A 19,752-nucleotide genomic window follows, 5' to 3' on the forward strand; every position below is an offset into this window, starting at 1 on the left:
TTCTCCTTTCAAATTAACGATTCAATAATTCCAACAATACAACATTTTGAGTAGCAAATACCTGTGCATTTACAAACTTTTTGTTTTATGAATTGAAACTACACCATTAATCAAAAGTAAAAACTCCCCCACAGATTTCTTTTGTAGCCAACAATTACATCATCCTGGTCAGATCAAACAATTACTGTGTGGGGGTTTAGCATTAAAATATTTTCACGTTTGATCCTCTAAATACAGCTGTGTCACATGGTTAATTTATTCCTATTCACCTCCTCTTTACCACAGGGAGACTTAGTTTAACCATGAACAGTTTTTAAACTCTATACCATCGATAAAAGACCAAGTATTGGGTAAAAATGTCTAAAATATCATTGAAACATGCGATCTGCCTAAAATGATTCGCAGAAGTAATTGTTCCACCCTAAACATTCACAAGTGGGTTCAAGCTGAAAATTTAAAGCCAATTGATTTGCTGAATTGACAGCTTATAAATTCGCTGTTGGAATACATGTAGTTCTTAAACTTCTCTATACTCGTATCTGAGAAATGTGTTTACAATTGCCAGGCTCCAAGACCATAAACTGAGAACAGACTTAATTCAAAATTTTGATTTTAAAAATCAAAAGTTTTATCTAACGCACTTGCTTAAAAATTTGCACTTTTGCATAACATTTAAATTTAAACAAATGTTGAAAGTTTTTTTTTCATGAACAAAATTATTTCGGTAGATACTTGCTATTTCATGACATCGAATACTTTCAAACAATGAGCAACTTGAGCAATTAGGCATGACCTATTGCAAACATTCTTTATTCAATTATCCCGTTTTTACGTCATTTTGTCTCGTTAATCGGTACTATATATGTTTGCACACGGGTCTACGTCATGGTTTCCAAAGTACAGTTCAGAAAAAGGCAGTGTCGTTATAAAACTTTCATATCTAATATGGCGAATGTCGATTTTGGAAACTATTGGAAACTATTGGAACCCCAAGATAAGAAACACACAGTGCAGTGCTAAATTTAATACATAAACAAGTAAATAATATATGCCAATGTATTTCTTACTTCATTGACTCTTCATTGACTCTTTGATAATAAAATACATTTGCCTTTTTAAAAAAAATGATTTTTTCATACCTGCGCTGTAGGATTCCTTTATGCAACACAAAAGGAAGAGCGAAATGATAACTCGCAGCATCATCTTCTGAAAAGTCCAGGCAGGCTCTTAAGAATACTCGATGCACCCTTTTTATAGCAAGATAAACGTCATGAAAATTACGTAAAATATAGTGTTCTTGTTTGAAAAAGTACATATTTCATTATCTGAAGTGCACCATAATGCTCTATTAAATTTGTTATTTTTAAAAATATAATTTCTTTTTAGGGTGTCGTAATTGGACACGCCTCAACAATGTTACATCCACATATGAAGCTTATCTTGATAAAATATGGTAGCTATGGCGCTATTATTTTCTAAATAGAGAAGAAAAAAATATTAAGCAAATTTAAATATTGGTGGAAATTTAACCAATTATCCTCCAAAACTCAAGCGAAAGGAAATCAGCATAAAGCGGTGTCACACTGTCGGAAGCTTGGTTTCACTGTTAACTAAATTACTTCGTCGTTAATCCGAATCTAACTCCCATTAGTATCATTTTCAGCTAAATATGAGCGATTTCTCTCCTAAAAAGTTTCTTCTTTAGTAAGGAAAACAAATTCACAAGCATACCCAGTAATTCAAATAACTGTCTTAGCAATTCAAAATTAGGTAAAACTTGACCAATACCTCATATGACTCAGGCGAATTTTTTTTTTTACATAATTTCATATAATTTATCCTTTGTTAATTTAAGAAAAAGATGTTTCAAGAACATTGATATAATTTTATTAATAGACAAATATTATAGGAACATACGAATCTTTCTGTTAGAAAGAAAGTGTTAAGTTATGGGAAAAAAACAACAAGAAGTTGCTAAAGAAGGTCAAAGATTTTTGGGATAAGCTGAGTGAAACTGAGGGTAAGGATGGACAAGAATCGGTCCTCCTGTCTTCAGATGTAACTATAATGGAGCCTCCGGTGACGTCCACTCCCATATGTTCAGTTATATCCACCATAGTTCGAGAGTTACACAAGAGGGATACTGTTAAGCAGACATTGGAAACCGGTGGGAAGGTACTCCATCCAGTCCGTGGTGGCCGCCATGTAGAAGGTGTGGATCTGTCTCGACGATGGCGGGGAAATGTTTGTGAATACTCGTTTCACCATGAAGAGGCATTAAGATCCCTATTCGCAAGAATAATGGAGGGTCCCGATGTAGTACCTTCTTATATGTAAACCTTGTTTGCTAATGGCAATCTAGAAGTGTATTTTTAGATAGAAATCCGTAGATTTTCGGATTATTTTTACATTGCCTACGAGATGGAGCCAGGAAAATAACGTGTTATCTTCCAAATGATGCAAATATATTGAGAAAGATTCATATTGAAGCCATGCTTTATGGACTTAACACGCTACCGGATATAATTGGAAGCCAGATGTTCGTGATGATAATGGGACACAAGGATTTCTTGAAAGAGTGAGTGACTGCTGAATAAAGTTTATCAATTAGAAGTATTTGTCTATAAATGTACATATCAAGAAATTCATGAGTTTCAGAAATGTATCATGTATTATTTATTTTGATAATAACCGGTTATCAGTATTCTACATGAAAAATGAAGATAACAGTTTCATAAATCTTAACAGTCCATTCCATTGAAACAATACAAATTTGGAGCAGAGCAAAACACGGACGTCTAAAAACATCAGAGGTGGGATCTGATGCCATGTACAGTGTATATGATTCAAATGAATTTAATGTTATTGTTACCTTAAATGTATATGGAGCAGAGCAAACACGGACCTCTAAAAACATCAGAGGTGGGATCGGATGCCATCTATATGATTCAAATGAATTTGTTATTGTTAACTTACACACACATCCACCCACACACACCCTCACCCACACACACAGATATAATATATATATATATATATATATATATATATATATATATATATATATATATATATATATATATATATATATATATATATATATATATATATATATATATATATATATATATATATATATATATATATATATATATATATATATATATATATATATATATATATATATATATATATATATATATATATATGTATATATATATATATGTATATATATATATATATATATCAATCAGTGAAATCGAAATTAAAGGCCCACAGAGTCTGCCACAACTGTTGCATATTTGGATGTCTTTTTTTACAGACTTAGGACGATTTTGACCCGAAAATTCCAGGACACCACCAATCATATTCCAAACGATGAATTTGCTACTGCTTGCAATCTAATAAGACTTCAGGGAGCCAGATATTTGTAGAAAAACGTTTTTTCCGACCCCAATCGGCTTCCAGGATGAAAATCAAAATCTAAAACCTTATTGCATATCTACAAGACCCAACCAATCGTATTCCAAAATATGAATGGGCTACTGCAAAAAATGTAAGAGTTAGGGGAACTAGGTCAGTATTTTGTATTTTTTTTTTTTTAAATGTCCACCTTGGAAACATAAAATGTGTAAAATAGTCACAGCGGGAATGCCACGGGAATCAATTTTAGGTCCACTTCTCTTTTTATCTTACATGAATGATCTCCCATAATTTGTTGAAAATTAAAATATTGACTTATTTTCTGATGATGCTTCTTTACATATTTCAGAGGTTTTATGATATAGTATGTGGATTGAATCGTTTGATCTGGATAACATTTTATGTGATTGTATTATGAATTGAATTCTTTAATCTGGATCACATGAAATGTATTGTGGATTAAATGGTTTAATCTTAACCATATCTTATGAGATTAAAATGTAGAATGAATACCAGAAGTTAAATGTGGATTTTTTGGTTGTTGTATTGCAGAATGAATGGTACCATTGACTAAATATTGACTAGCCCTACATTTCATTCATCAGGTGATATTTATCGCAGGGAAAATATGTACTTTAAAGTACATATATATTTCCCAATCTTATAATTGTTAGGGTTTGCCGAAAAACATTATGTCTCATGTACGTTCCATATATTGAAAATATTCTCCTAGAAGGTCATTGTTGTATTACTGAATTTAGTAGGTTATTGGAAAAGGCTTTCCCCATATCACCGAATTCAGGGAGGTTGTTGCACTTGAGAATCTTAGCAAAAACTCACTTTAAACTACAATTACGACTTGCATCACATTTAAAATGAATTTTTGAGAGTAAAAGTACGACAAAAAGCATTTGAACTATGCGAACTTTAATAAAACGAAAAGGAAGAAATGAATCTTTTAATATAGTTGAAAATATTGCATTTTCTTCTGTGCGTAGCAATGCAATGTAATTAGAATAATAAAATTAAATTGATACCATTCTGACTCTAGAGTTTTAAAATTATAATCAAATGATTGAAATAATGCTGCGCAACAAAATTTACATTAAATAAAAGTAGGTAAATTTTATAAACTTTCCCGTAAAGTGCAGAAACGCTTCAAGAGTTTTAGGAATTTTTTTTAGTCAAATAACAAGCCTAAAATTTAGGAGGAAAATGGATTTAATTTTTTTGGATTATTATTACTTTTCTTTAAAAAAAAATCTCATCTTGCACTTGTTCCACTTTAAATTCGTTGCATGGGGCATGAATCGACAATTTTAATTATATATTTATATACATATAACTACAGGACTACTTATTACCTTATATAAAATAAAGAACTTTGGTCCAGTCTTATCGACCGTACAAACTTATACAATGTTTGTCTGATAAAGTCGTAGACAGGGTAAACATATAAGAATATATTATAATATTTTCAACAGTGAAATACTGTCATTTATTTGTTGAATAAAGTGATATATTGTCGCAGTGTGAAAGAATATCAGTGATATTTTGTCACAGTGTGAAAGAATATCGAAAGTGCGACAAAACTCAATTTTCCTTCCCTTCACAGAGACTGTTGTAAAACAAAATACTCCTTGGCCTTATATAAGATTGAGAGAGCAAATGAATCATCCTGACATAGAATAAAACTGCCAAAGTTTTCCAAATTTGTTTTTGAAATCCATGTTAACATTTTTTTTTTTATAACCGCGCTAATCTATGACTTCTCAACCGCTCATTTATGACACTTGTTTCTAAAAGGCAGAGGCAAAGGGAAAAACAAATAAAATGAAATAAACAGAAAATTCAGTGTTTTGTAGTTGAATATGGAATTTATTTCACTCGTGAGTCAGGATTTTGTTTTTTATATTTTCACGAGTGCGAAGCACGAAAATATTAAAAAAAAAAAAAATCCTGTCCCACTCGTTAAAAAATTCCATATCTAATTACAAAGCCTAAATGCACCAAAACCCATCATATTAGGTTATCACTATGAAAAATCATATATATATATATATATATATATATATATATATATATATATATATATATATATATATATATATATATATATATATATATATATATATATATATATATATATAAATTTTCTCAACTCTCAATTGTTTACAGGTCATTTTTTTCTTTTAACATATTTAGAATTATATTTAAAGTTTAAAAAGCACCTATTTTATCGTAGTAGACCGAATAATTAAATCTTTTGAACAAATATACCCCCAGGTTGGTGATGTCAAGTTACTGTCTCTTTGCAAACATTAAAATAAATAAAATTCAAAAGGCGGTTACAGCCTAAAAATAAAAAAAAAATATAATTGAAGACAATTTTTATTTAAAAAAATATTGAGATTTGGGTCCAAACAGGAACTTAAGAAAAACAGAGGAAGGGGTTCCCGCTCATTTTTTGTGTGTGATTTTTTTTTATCCTTTTTTTGCTTGTCACTTGTACGTCCCCCTACCAATTAAACCATAAGAGATTATAAATTGCCTCTCGTCAGTGCGTTTATCTATCTGCAAAAAACGCACGCATAATTATCATTTTCATCAAATGAAATTTCAGAGTTTACATTTCAACGCACGAAATTTCCTCGGTTTCTCATTACAAGTGTTTCAAATCATAGGAGGCGCTATGCTTTTGCAAACGTGCATTTTTTTGATCAAGGCATTCTTGTATCGTTAATTATTATCTAAAAATGTCTCTCTGGATATTTTGATGGACGAAGTAACAACTGGAAATTCCTTGTCGTTGTATAAATAAAAACCGGATGGTAAAACTCTAACTTAACCTTTAATCAAATTCGCACTGCCTAAAAATATATTGCATTGTTGAAGAATGATTACATTTCTTGTAATAGAAAATTCTAAAGGAAGATAAACCTTTAGAGGTGGGTTTGTAGAAAGCAAATGATTTTTCTTCCTAACAACATTTCCTTCACACTCTTCATTTCGTAGCGTCTCCCTTTTTTCAACCTTGAACAAATGCATTGGATAAAAAAAGGTCAGGTCAATTGAAAATGTATTTTTTTCCTTTCCATTGTTGTAAAAAAGACCTGCACCTGATAATGCACATCGACTAGAAAACACTTCCCAGTACGAGTGCATTTCACGAGAGAGAGAGAGAGAGAGAGAGAGAGAGAGAGTAAAATCTACATGCATATTTGTTCTCCTAAGACAGCAAGAGTCCTATCAATCAACTAACAATAGTGTGCGACCAGATAAGAATGTTTAAAAGGAACATATTTTCATAAGGGTTAAAGGATAAACATCAATGTATGAGACATGAAAGGTGAAGATAACTAACAGTGGTCAACCTAAAACAAACTTTAAACAATAGAAATTTGTGAACATGACATAAAGCACGGACACCCAACAACTACAGAGGTGGAATCAGGGGTCTAGGAGGAATAAGCATACCCTGTCGACCGGTCGCACCAGCTGCGAGCCCTATTACTGTTCAGGCAGAAAGAATATCCCGAAGTCAAACTTAGTATAAATACAAAGGCCTAACAATTGGTATGAAACATGTCAGTCAAAATACGACCCAATGATAGATTGTATTTGCTAGCAAGTTCATAATCACGACGTCTCCCGCGTAGTGGTTAGAGCGGTTGCTCTAAAGTCGAGGAGAAAGGAGTAGATCCTTACATCACTGGTTTGAATCCCACTGCGGGGCATGGAGACCGGTCCTTCGGATGAGACCCTATGGCCGTGTCGCAGTAGGTGCTGGTACGAAAAAGATGCTCAAAGGCTGTACGTTCCGAGTATAGGGACAAGCAAACAAACAAACATTATCACATCCTTAGAATTTACGAAATGCTGACCTTGAACGAGGTTGTTGAAATCCCTGTTACATCCTCTAATTTTCCAGTAGTCTGCCTCGATTTAAAAATTTATCATTTTCCAAGCATACTCTTGAGTATCGAATAAGGTTTTCACATTATATGCAAGTGATAGTGGAATATTGCTAAATAAGTAAGGAAAGTTGTCGATAGAAAAGCTGAAGTCATCCCATTTGTCATACAATATAGTTGTTAATTGGCCTTTATTGTCTATAGTCATTAAAACAAAAAAAAAAACAAAAAAAAAAAAAAAAAAAAAAAGATGTGCCATACTCTGTGGTATCTTTTATTTCGAGTTCACTGAGATATATTGAGTCGAGATATGAATGGAAGTAACTATTTTTAATTGATGTAGAGTCGAAGTCCATAGCAACTGTTTTTCTTATGTATAGGTTTTTGAATAAATTCTGCTTGATAGGATTATCGGCTAATAAAGAAACACATTTAGTGGCCTTCGGAATTCCACTCGATTGTTGGAAGACCTGGTCTCCAAAGATGTTGTCAATGAGGAATTCTAGCATGAAATATATGGAGATAACGAACAGTATTCAAGCTCAAAAGTCCATTAAACAATAGAAAATAGGAGCAGAGCAAACACGGACCTCCAAAACATCAGAGGTAGGATCAGGTGCCTTTAATATCGACTTTAATATCAATCCTTTTCATATCAACTTCAGAGTACTTGTGTATAGAATCAGATTGATTTATTTTACAAACTAATTTTGTTGATGACCAATCACAAGATAAGAGAATTTTAGTTCTATTTTTCGAAGAAGCAGTTGTCTATGATACCAAGACGCTTAGTTTTTAATTTGTCGTGAGAAATGGTTGTATAAAATATTGAAAAGTCATATGTTTGATATTACTGAGTTTTGAAAAAAAAATTGTGATTCTAAATTTTCTAAAAGTTCCTTGGAATTTTTGAGAATTCACATTTAATTTACAACACTTCTAGAATATGGTGTAGCACGTCTTAAGTTTCTCCTTGAGGAGTAAAGATAGGGGTTTGATACAGCATTTGCTGGACCCTGCAATGTATCTTTGTTCGTGTGACGGGGTCTTCCATCATAAGGATAAATTAGGCGAATCCGCAGATGGAAGTCAAATAGTTTATTATGACAAATAAAGATGAAATGAAGAATGAAGGAACGAAAGTGACCTGATATGAAAATGGCACACGCATACAAATTCACTCACACTATAGTTATTCAATTTCAATAGTTTAGAATTAATAATTTCATAATTTCTTACCAGTATAAGACCAAGATTCTGTAAGGAATATCTTAGCTAAACTGCAATCATATTGGTAAATTTCTCGCAGAAGGACATCAAACCATACAAATTCAATTCAAAGTGTCATGAAATATTTAGATAACGAACAGTAATCAAGCTCAAAAGTCCATTGGAGTAATATAAATAGGGAGCAGAGCAAACACAGACCTCTAAAACATCAGAGGTGGGATCAGGTGCAATGAGGGAGCAAGCATCCCCTGTCGACCGGCCACACCTGCCATGTGCTCCTTGTCATGATCAAGCAAACCGAAAAATCCGTAGACAATTTATTGTGAAAATAATGCCCTGAAAATGTTCATTTTTTTTCTTTCGAATGGTGGAATTTGCCTATATTTAACCGTGCAGCAAATAAAAAGTAGGGGGAGCAGCATCCAAATTCACATGTAAAGCTATAACAAAAGACTATACTCAGAAAAAATGCCCCTCCTCCTCCTTGTAGTACGGAACTTAGGAAGACAACCTTTTCTCAGCTATGATATAAACAATAAAATTGAAATTTCTTCTTAAGAGGGATGTATTCCGTAGAACAAATGGAAACTTTGTGTCAAGTTTAGTCGCTTGGTGTGAAGTCAATTTTTGAAAGAAAGTCTTATTCGAATAAAAATTGCTTTCAGTAACATTGAGTTATAGAGTTTTTTTTTTGGAAGTTCAGAAAATCTTCCTGAAGATATCTTTTAATTGGAACGTCTAATCATACAGGAATAAATTAATTCATAAGGAGTTACTGTATAGCCGGGGGGGGGTGACCTCAATGTGGTAAGAGGTCCACTTTCTGACAACGGCTTGTTTAAGTTTGAAAAAAAAAACATTCCAGACACCAATTTGTGAATTTCTTATCATGCAATATAATTGAATAAATCATAAAATGTTTTGTTTTTAGCATGTACATAGCTTTAAAAACCAAAAGAAACAACTGTTGAAATTGCCTCAAACATTTACCCAATGCATGCAATTCAGTTAAGGTTCCATAGGCAAAATCTCTCATGTAACTTATCTTTTATGATCACAGAATGTGTTGATATACACTCAAAAAATTATAACCCTAAAACTCTAATGACTATAAATGAAACAAATGCCCAAAATTGCTATCATATTTTAATCGACCTGTCGTGAAGACACATTTAATTCAATCAAAATCATGCCTTGAAGGAGAAAGTTTGAATGATTCCAGCACTGAAAGGTACTAAATAAATAAGATATTTTGCCTTGGCTACAGCGCATATTATAGCTTAGAGATTTATCGGGGGAAAAAAAAACAAAAACAAAACAAAAACAAAAAAAAAACAAAACAAAAAACAAAAAAACAAAAAAAAAAAAAACTGGCAAATGTCTCAATGATATGCGAAAGCAAATTTTTCAAGTCTTGAAAGAAGATACAATGCACAGTTTAAATGAAGTCATTGTGAAAAACCTTATGCACACAAACTCCTGATGTGAAATAAAAATATATGATGCATATATTTATATGATGTTTAAATGTTCTGTACTCTTGGGTAAAGAGATTTCAAGGGTGAAACTAGTGTACTTTTGACATCAAAAAAGAATGACAATTAGATTGTTGTGAACATACGAAGGTGTACATGCATTAAGCTTATTTCTTTCTAAGTAACACAAATATATACATGTTACTGTTTATCCTGCAATAATTTTTTAAATATTTGAAGGAACATTGTGGTATTACTTACAAATATATCGTATTTACAAGGTAATGATTACATTTCTTCTAGCAAATGTTTTTATGAGGATAATCATTTAGAAATAGACTTATAACAAAATATTTATTTTTCATGTACTACCCAGCGAGAATTTAATCACACTCACCATATAAAACTTTCCCATTCAAATTTAGATCTATACTCGGTATTCAGGGCCATTGAGCAGTCAGGGTTCTTTATGGTGCCAAGCCTACCATGACACGACGGGACACGTTTTCCCGTGTTTTCCCGGATTCGACACGGGTGTCGAATCCGAAGACACGTGACTTTCACTTCTAATGCTGAGCGCTTTATATATATATATATATATATATATATATATATATATATATATATATATATATATATATATATATATACATATATATATATATATATATATATATATATATATATATATATATATATATATATATATATATGTATGTATGTATGTATGTGTGTGTGTGTGTGTGTGTGTGTGTAAAGCACTAAAAATGACCAACGACACGAACAATAATAATTGTCAAATTTTCGGGACGACCTGTCCCTTCCTCAGGACAAAGAAAAAAGTTAAGAAGTCATAAAAACAAAGGAAATAGAGAAGCAAAAATAACTAGCACTACTACTAAACTACCAAACACTAAATATTTACAATGTTATATGTTTAATTTGGTTTATAAACAGTTGTGAACAAAGAAATCCGGAGCGCTATGAATTGCGTCCGGTCTATCGGGTGTACTCTGGTGAAGTGTGATTTACATAATTGAACGAATTAATTATCGCTAGTTAATTACGACCAACAGTAAATCGTACATTTCTTATTCTCTCAAAATAGCGTAACTCTACATGATAAAAAGAAATTAAAGAAAGATAATATGGAAGGACAATTTTGAAATATGAATTTGGATATTATAAATTTGGAAATCGGAAAAAAGAAATAAACAAAAATGTAAGCTGTAAATATTTGGGTAGGTTGTTCCAGGATTGCTAATACGAATTAACGGTAAAGTTAACACTATATAGAGAGAATTGTTTGTTACAATCCGGGATTGGGTCTAGTTCACGTTCATCCTGGTGAAGTCATTAAGTTTGTTAATACCATTAGTGCGGAATGACTTCAGCCTGTGCATCCAGAACTTTTCCTTGCCTTTTCTCTACGCATCTGTCCATCTTGGATTATGGTCAATAACCTCTACTGTCATGTCCACCCATTTGTGACCTTCAAGGTTGAAATGATCCCCAACGGGTTCATTGAGTTTTTTGGTCCTAATGGTAGAACGCTGATTATTGACTCTCCTGCGGAGATCTCCTGTTTCACCAACATACTGTTTGGAGCAAACTTTGCAACTGATGAAATAAATGCAGTTGTCTGTTTGACAGGACAAATTCCCTAGTGTTTTGTAGCTGCGGCCTGTAACGGGGCTGTTAAAACTGTCTGTGTCAGAGCTGTACTTACAGAGAAGACATCTTCTGTCAGAGCAAGTTGTAAAGCCCCCGTTAGGTAATGGATTGTCCAATCTGGTTCTTACTACCATGTCCTTTAGGTTCCTCGGGCGTCTGTATGCAGCCAATGGGGGCTCCTTAAAGACCTCTGCCATTCGTTTATTTGAGTGGAGAATTGGCAGATTCTTTTGAAGGATACCGCTGAGGTTCTTAAGGACGGGATGGTATGTGGTTACCAGAGTCTTTTTCCTTGTAGCGTAATAGGTTTATGTCATGTCCCGCCATCTCATCAATAGCAGTTTGTACGGTGCGGGCATTGTAGCCTCTCTTGCATAAGTGGGACTTAAGGAGACCGCTTTGTTCTTGATATAAGGCAGGGGATGAACAGATGCGCCGAATTCTGGTGGCTAAACCCTTAGGCACACCCTTAAATGTGTAGTTGGCATAAGATACAGATGGGGATCTGTGGGTTTCGTGTGGAGACTGAACTCGATTTCACCATCAGTCAGGGTAGATGTAGTATCTAGGAATATGTTTTTCGAATTAGATACGTCTACTGTAAATTTGATAGACTGATGAAAGGTGTTGGCAAACGAAATGAATGCCTCGAGGCTCTCGCGACATTCCACCCACTTCATCTCTATATCGTCAATGAAACGCAACCAGCTAAGGGGCCTAAATGGTGCTTGAAGTAGCAAGTTGCGTTCCAGTCTGCCCATGAAAATATTGGCATAAGATGGTGCCATTTTCGTACCCATAACAGTGCCATTAACCTGCAGGTAATGATCTTCATTAAACATGAAGTTGTTATACTTGAGAACATGTTCAAGGAGCTTGGCAAGGGACTCGGTAGAAGGAATTTGTATGGATCTACTATCCCAGATTTCTCTACAGGCTTCGATACCCTCATCGTGCGGAATATTGGTGTACAAAGATGTGACGTCCATAGTCATGAGAAGAGTATGATCCGGAAGGCCAGTAGAGGGCGTCTTGTTAATTTAGTCTGTGGTGTCCTTGAGATAGGATGGCAAATTCTCTACGTGTGGACGGAGATGTAAATCGATGTATTAAGAAATTTTATATATATATATATATATATATATATATATATATATATATATATATATATATATATATATATATATATATATATATATATATATATATATATATATATATATATATATATATATATATATATCTCTTTCAGGTCCGAAGAGGCAGTCTGCTTCTAGATTTTATATTAAGAGAACAAAAAGAAATAATTACTCTTCTCTTACCTATATGAATTTGATATTCAGATTGCTTCTAAAGGAACAATTTTCTTTAGACGGTATTCTTTTTTCATTTAAATATTTTGGATTTCCAACGTTTCGGCTTGAGCATCACTGAAGAGACATTATTTGACGAAATGCGCATCTGGTGGATCAAAATTGTTACCGTATATGATTTACACTCAGAAAAATATAATATACAATATTGATCGGCTTCGAGGGCACATGCATTTTGTCGGACCCAAGAACCAAACTGTTTGGTTGGGACCGTTAGACCAAAGGTAGCAGTTTAATCAGAGGGTTCACAAATGACATTTTACCCAAGAACATTACGTATTTTGTTATACTTTTTACAATTGTTTCTAACACAAATCTTGCGCTAGCTTCCATGTTTGCTATGTATATATATGTATATATAATACAAAAGTTTCAAAAGATATAAATTTCATAGACCTGCAATACGGATATAACTTGGTTTATTCCGTAACTGTCGAACACCAACGAATGCAAATAAGACAAAGCTTGTTGACACGTATTGTATGATCCCGCCCTAGATGTAGATTAACGAATGTAAGTAAAGTGTAAATTAAAACATGTTATATTTTATATTGGTCCATTATCTTCTCTTATAGTACAGCTTCTTATTTTTGGATCGCTCAGCCAAAACATTGGAAAGTATAGTCTAGATTTATATAGGAAACATTTACATTTAAATGAAATAATTCTGTAACAAAAATAATAATATCAGAGAGACACTTGAACTGGGCCATCACTAAACAAAGAATGATATAAGACGGACACTTGAACTGGGCCATCATGAACAAAAAAATTGCCCAAAGGGGTAAGTAAAACATGACAATCGTTAGAGTAAAATCATTTTTTTTAATTCTTGACTCGACATACACTGTAAGATGCGAGAGCACAGAACCTATCAGTCTTTTCTGTTATTCAAAACCTTATTCCTCTCTTTAGTTTTTTGTCTGATTTATGGAACAAATGCTGATTATACCACAAAATACAATTTTATTCATCTTTCTTTTTTACTTGCTACGAACAGTCTTCACTGTATCAGGACTCATAATTTTGTTTATTAATTTTTATTTCAATGAATGGTGTTGCCATAATAATTGAAGAATAGAATAATATTTGAAATATATATTTTCTTATTACTACTCTTTAACTCGGTTTCCAATTCAGCTACCTTTAATACAGTAGTCTGTCGCTTTTTCGAAAGAGCATGTTCTGAGTCCCATAATATTTTAAACCAAGGCAGGTTACTGACAAATAAACTGATGTTATTGTGTTTTCTACAACTTTGTTGAAAGAAGTAAGCATTTCGCAGAACATATGGTCGTTATAAAGACCTCTTTTTTTTAAACAAAAACATCCTTGAGACGTATTTTGGCAGACCTGTTTAATAGTAAATGTTAGGTTATTGTTTTTATATACTTATTTTGACTACCTTTCACTTAATCAGTGAAGAAGGATCACAGTGGATGTGACCAGTCTACAGGGATGCTTACTTCTCCTAGGGACCTGATCCCACCTCTGGTGTTTTCAGAGATCAGTGCTTTTGCTATTCATGTTTCGTACTTTTTACAGGATTAATGAGATTGATCACTGTTCGTTATCTTCACACATTTTATTCTCCTACATTTCGTTTTGCTTTCAGTACAAGTTGGTGCGAGTGTTTCTGTCAGAAATGTAATTTCCAAGTTTTACTACAATATTTTCCAAGTCACTGATAAACCAAAAGTCTCTGACGAGACTGTAACTCTACTGGTGTGCATTTATAATAGAGAAAAATGTATCTTAGTATAGTCTACCTGTGTTAAAAGTCTAAACAGACAAAATCTGTAGGAGAAAGAGCATTTTGGAAGAATTTCAAAGAAATTTGTTTTTTTAGTAATCATTAAACCACCGTTTCTCAAAATTAAAACTGATAGTAATAATTATTTACCTTAGGTTAGTCTACTTGAGTACCAAGTCTCATTGACATTGGACCAAAACTGTAATATGAAAAGGGTTTTGAAAGAATTTCAAAGAAATTTCTTTTTTTAGTAACCATGTTTCTAGAAATCAAATACCGATACATTGAATAATGTATCTTAGTATAGACTTATTGTACCAAGTCTCATTGAAATCGGATCAAAACTGTAGGAGGAGTATTTTATATAAATTTTTAAGAAATTCCAATTCTTTATGTAGTTACCATGTAAAAACCGTTTTTCGAAATCAAATACTGATAAACAGAAGTATGTTTCGTAGTATAGGCTATTTGTGTTCCAAGTCTCATTGAATATGGACCAAAACTATAAAAATAGTGTTTTGACACAATTTCCAAGAATTTTTTTATTCTAGTAACCATGGCAAAATCAGTTGTTGAAATCGAAAATCGATTCATAGAATTATGTATCTCAGTGTAGTCTACGTTATAGTTGCACTATAGATATTAATTGGCTATCGGTAAATACACTCACAGTTTTTCATTCACGAGGGGCGGAGCCCCGAGTGAATAAAAACTGTTAGTGTATTTACCGATAGCCAATTAATATCTATTGTGTAAGTTACTTGTACCAGATGACCAATGAGAGAAAAGCAAGTTGATAATTAGCACCGCCTACTACATGGTGTCAAGCCACAGTCCGGAGTCTGTAGTATAAATAGCTGTCTCCATCTGCAAGGATCATATTTTGCTACGGCGCTGCTTCTGCAAATCACTGATAAAAAAATTCGGAATGGGTGCATGTGATGATGTTGTACTTTCGGAATGTTGAAGACACAGAAGACATAATTTTTTGGTCGGGCTACAGGGGTAAGGATTGTAAACTACATGTATTATACTGACACCATCAACTATGAAAGAAAATTCATCTTTCGAGATCGTTATTTTTAAAGGGGGGGGTGTCAATGAAAAACATCGCCGTTTAAATTTTATTTATGGCAATCGACGTATAGAAACAGGGAAATATATACTGTCTAGTATATAGATCCCTGATAGATGGAATGATTTCTGAGATTTTAATGAAAGTTTGAAATACTTTATGAAGTAAAAAAAAACGCAGGGACTTCTGATGTTAAATTGCTACATGTACTTGGAGAAAGAAAATAGAAAGACGAAAATTCTAGATAGAACGTATCATTTACTGAATAAGGAAACGCATAGAAAAAATACGGGGAAAAATTACGATGCGAATTTTGGCAAGTTAACGTTAGTATTTTTTAAATTAAAAATGTTGACTTCATTCATTCATCAGCCATTGCCGAGGTCTGGAAATTAACATCATTCATTCATCAGTCAAGGTCTTGTCACAGTATGGCTTGATGCCAAAAAGTGGGCGTGACTTAAAAACCTGTGATTCTTCTGGCAAATACACCACAGCAACATCAAAGCAAAATCTAAATTTACCGCCAGTCCTATGGTACAATAGTGTTCCAAGTCTTTTTGAAATTGTTGAGATTGAATCAAAACTGTAATAGGAAAAACGTTTTAGATGAATTTCACAGAAATTTATATTTTAGTAACCATGGCAACACCGTTTGTGAAAATCTAGAACAGACATATAGAATTATGTATGTTATATACTTGTGTACAAAGCCTTTTTGAAATTGAACCAAAACTGTAAATAGGAATAGCGTTCTAAATGATTTGTTTGTTTGTTTGTATGTAGTTTAACGTTCCTCTCGAGAATTTTTCACTCATATGGAGACGCCACCACTTGCCGGTGGAGAGCTGCAAATTTTGTCCTATACTCGGCACTTACGGCCATTGAGCAGTGAGGGATCTTTTTCGTGCCAGCACCTACTGCGACACGGGACCTCGGTTTATACGGTCTCATCCGATGGACCGGTCTCCACGTCCCACAGTGGGATTCGAACCCGCAACGTAAGGATCAACTCCTTACTCCGCGACTCTAGAGCAGACGCTCTAACCACTGCGCCACCGCTCTAAATGAATTTCAAAGAAAAATTTCTATTTGTAGTAACCATAGCAAGACCGTTTGTCGAAATCAAATGCTGATATACAGAATTATGAATAGTCTACTTGTATACCAAGTCGTACTGAAGTTTGATAAAAATTGTAGGAGGAGTAACGTTTTGAAAAATTGTTTACAGATATCATACAGTCGGAGGGCGGACACCTCACCAATGCATAAGCTCTTCTGGTCTCTGTCGACCAGTAGAGCTAAAAGACCAATCCTTTTATAGAAGCTAATTTTCTGACGGCAGTTTAGAAATAAAAGTTTAACGCCGATGTCATAGAAGAAACCTTTTCCGTTAGTAAAATATCCTTCTATTTAGTGACCTCCCCCTTTCGGAGGTGGGGGCTTACTATGAACAAAATTTCATCCGCCTAGTGAACCTTCCTATCTAGCTGTAAATGGAGTTTATGTATTTTTCTGAAATTCTTTCATTCTTTTAATTCTATAAATGTTCATCTAGGATTATAATCTTGTTAATCTATCAAGCTAAATATTTCAACACTTCTTGATCTTCTGTTGTTTCATGTTCCTTATAAATTTGGTAAGCTAACTACAAAGTAATTATTTTATCGCATCAGTCCACGAACTTTTTGATAACCCCTCGTATGTTTCAATTTCTTTTTTTAATTTTGCATTTTAAATCTAAAGTTTTGCATTTGCAATTTTAGAATTAAGCCTCAAAGGTGGCTAATGGAACATTTTTTCCGTTAAATCACTCACTTTTACATGATTTTTGTCCTTCAGGGCAGCCCTGCCCCTAAATAAAATCATTATTTTTGATAGGATGTGATCAAATGAATAACCTAAATAGTATTTTTGGGGCACCCCTGCCGTGGGGTCGAAAATCACAAAAAACCTAGAAAAAATAAAGAAACCTGTTTTTGACAACCTGGTTCGTATTTATACCGTCTTAATATTATAAACAGAATAGCTCAAAGGATTAGAACGCTGGCTTTTAAAGCCGAAGTTACGTTTTAGAGTCGTGTGTCGAATCCACCTGGCACCAAACTTTTACAATTTTAAACACTCGTCTTTTCAAACACTATTTTAATTTTTATATGAGAGTTCTTTTTTATTTTAGTTCAATTATCTATCTTTATAGAATGTTCGTTTTTTATATCAAAGACATAAAAGAGAAAGCAAATCGTAAATTTTATGTAACTTAAACGAAGTCAAGTGGAACTATACCTCAGTGTAGCACACATCCTTCGAGGTCAAGAATTATTCACTCTGTGTTACTCGAAACAGGCATTCTCGTCTGCAATACGCTGCTATTGATTTTTGATGTATATACTTTTTGATTAATTTGATATCTTAATTTTTTTTCAATTCAGTATATTTAGTTTTATTCCGTCTGTAATACTAGGTACTTATCTATTGAGGTGGAAGGAATACAAAGTGCTTGTATTTAATATTTGAGCCTAATACAGTCACCCCTACTAATGTGTTCTGAACCTTTTATTTTTCAGTGTTCTGCAAATCATAATACCCGGGGAGTTTCCAGTAGCTCTGGTGAGATTTAGTGAGACTACAGCGATACTGTTAATGGATGAGGTAAATTATTCACTGAAGTGTAGCTAGAAAAAGACTAGCACGTGGAGAAATGGTAAACAGAAAAGTTATGTTATAGTTTTCACCACTGTATAATATCATTGGAAATATACTTTAATATGTCTAGAATTCATTAAAATTCTTCAATAAGTATTCTTTAACCTTTGAATGGGTCAACCAAAACCACGTGTCTTGAACTTAAATCACAATAATATTAGTAAGGGTGACAGTATTTTCAACTTTTAAAGGCAATAGCCTAAATTCATATCACAAGTTTTTAAACAGTGGGGCCACTTTTGAGAAAAATTCCCATTGGCGAAAATGGCGAATCACAGCTCGAGCACTGGCAACATATGAGTAACTGCACTCCCTTGTATGTCATTTATATAATTTACATACATCAATGACATGCTTTTATTATTTCCGCATAAATATGTTGTGAAATACAGATAATTATTACTTTAAACAGTACCATTACAATGAAAGTAAAGAAAATAATAAAAAAGCTTTTCGAGATAAAAAAAAAAAACGGTCTGGTCCGAAGTACCTGTATCCGTGTGACGCAAGAATCAAATCCTTCCTCCGGTCAAACCACTGCGCCACGCGGGCGACTAAAGTGATTGCTGTTCATATAAAAGCAAATTTGATAAAGGGGGAGACATGGGGGAAGTCTGACTCTACGACAGTAATGGAGAAGGTATTCTCGCAGGGAGGTGGGGCTCTAGAGAGAGACTTCTTCGGTTGATTCTCCTGCTCTAGAGTTATTCATTCCCGAAGAAGTAGTCTCACTCTAGAACAAAACTTTCTGGGGAAGTCTAACTCTAAAGCCTGACTTCCAGATATTGACAAAATTCCTCTTGAAAGTCATTCTTATAATACTTAATTCAGGAGGTTGTTGCAAAAGACTTTTCTCATATTACTGAATTCAGGAGAGTTGTTGCACTTGATAACCATAGCAAAAGCTCATTTGAATCTTCAATATGGTTGGAAGGATTGCACTTTCTTCTACGCAATGTAATTGGAATAATAAAATTAAATTGATACCATTCTGACTCTAGAGATTTAAAATTAAAACAAGAAGTCTGTGAGCCAATGCTCATTAATAATACCCCCGCTCTGATGTGAATACACAAGTTCAGTTATGGACAGACACAGTGATAATCAGAAAGTTGACATTGGATTTGTA

Source organism: Saccostrea echinata, unplaced genomic scaffold, assembly GCF_033153115.1.
Source record: "Saccostrea echinata isolate AGI-Se365-2 ecotype Australia unplaced genomic scaffold, CSIRO_AGI_Sech_v1 ptg000054l, whole genome shotgun sequence".
Lineage (NCBI taxonomy): Eukaryota > Metazoa > Mollusca > Bivalvia > Ostreida > Ostreidae > Saccostrea > Saccostrea echinata.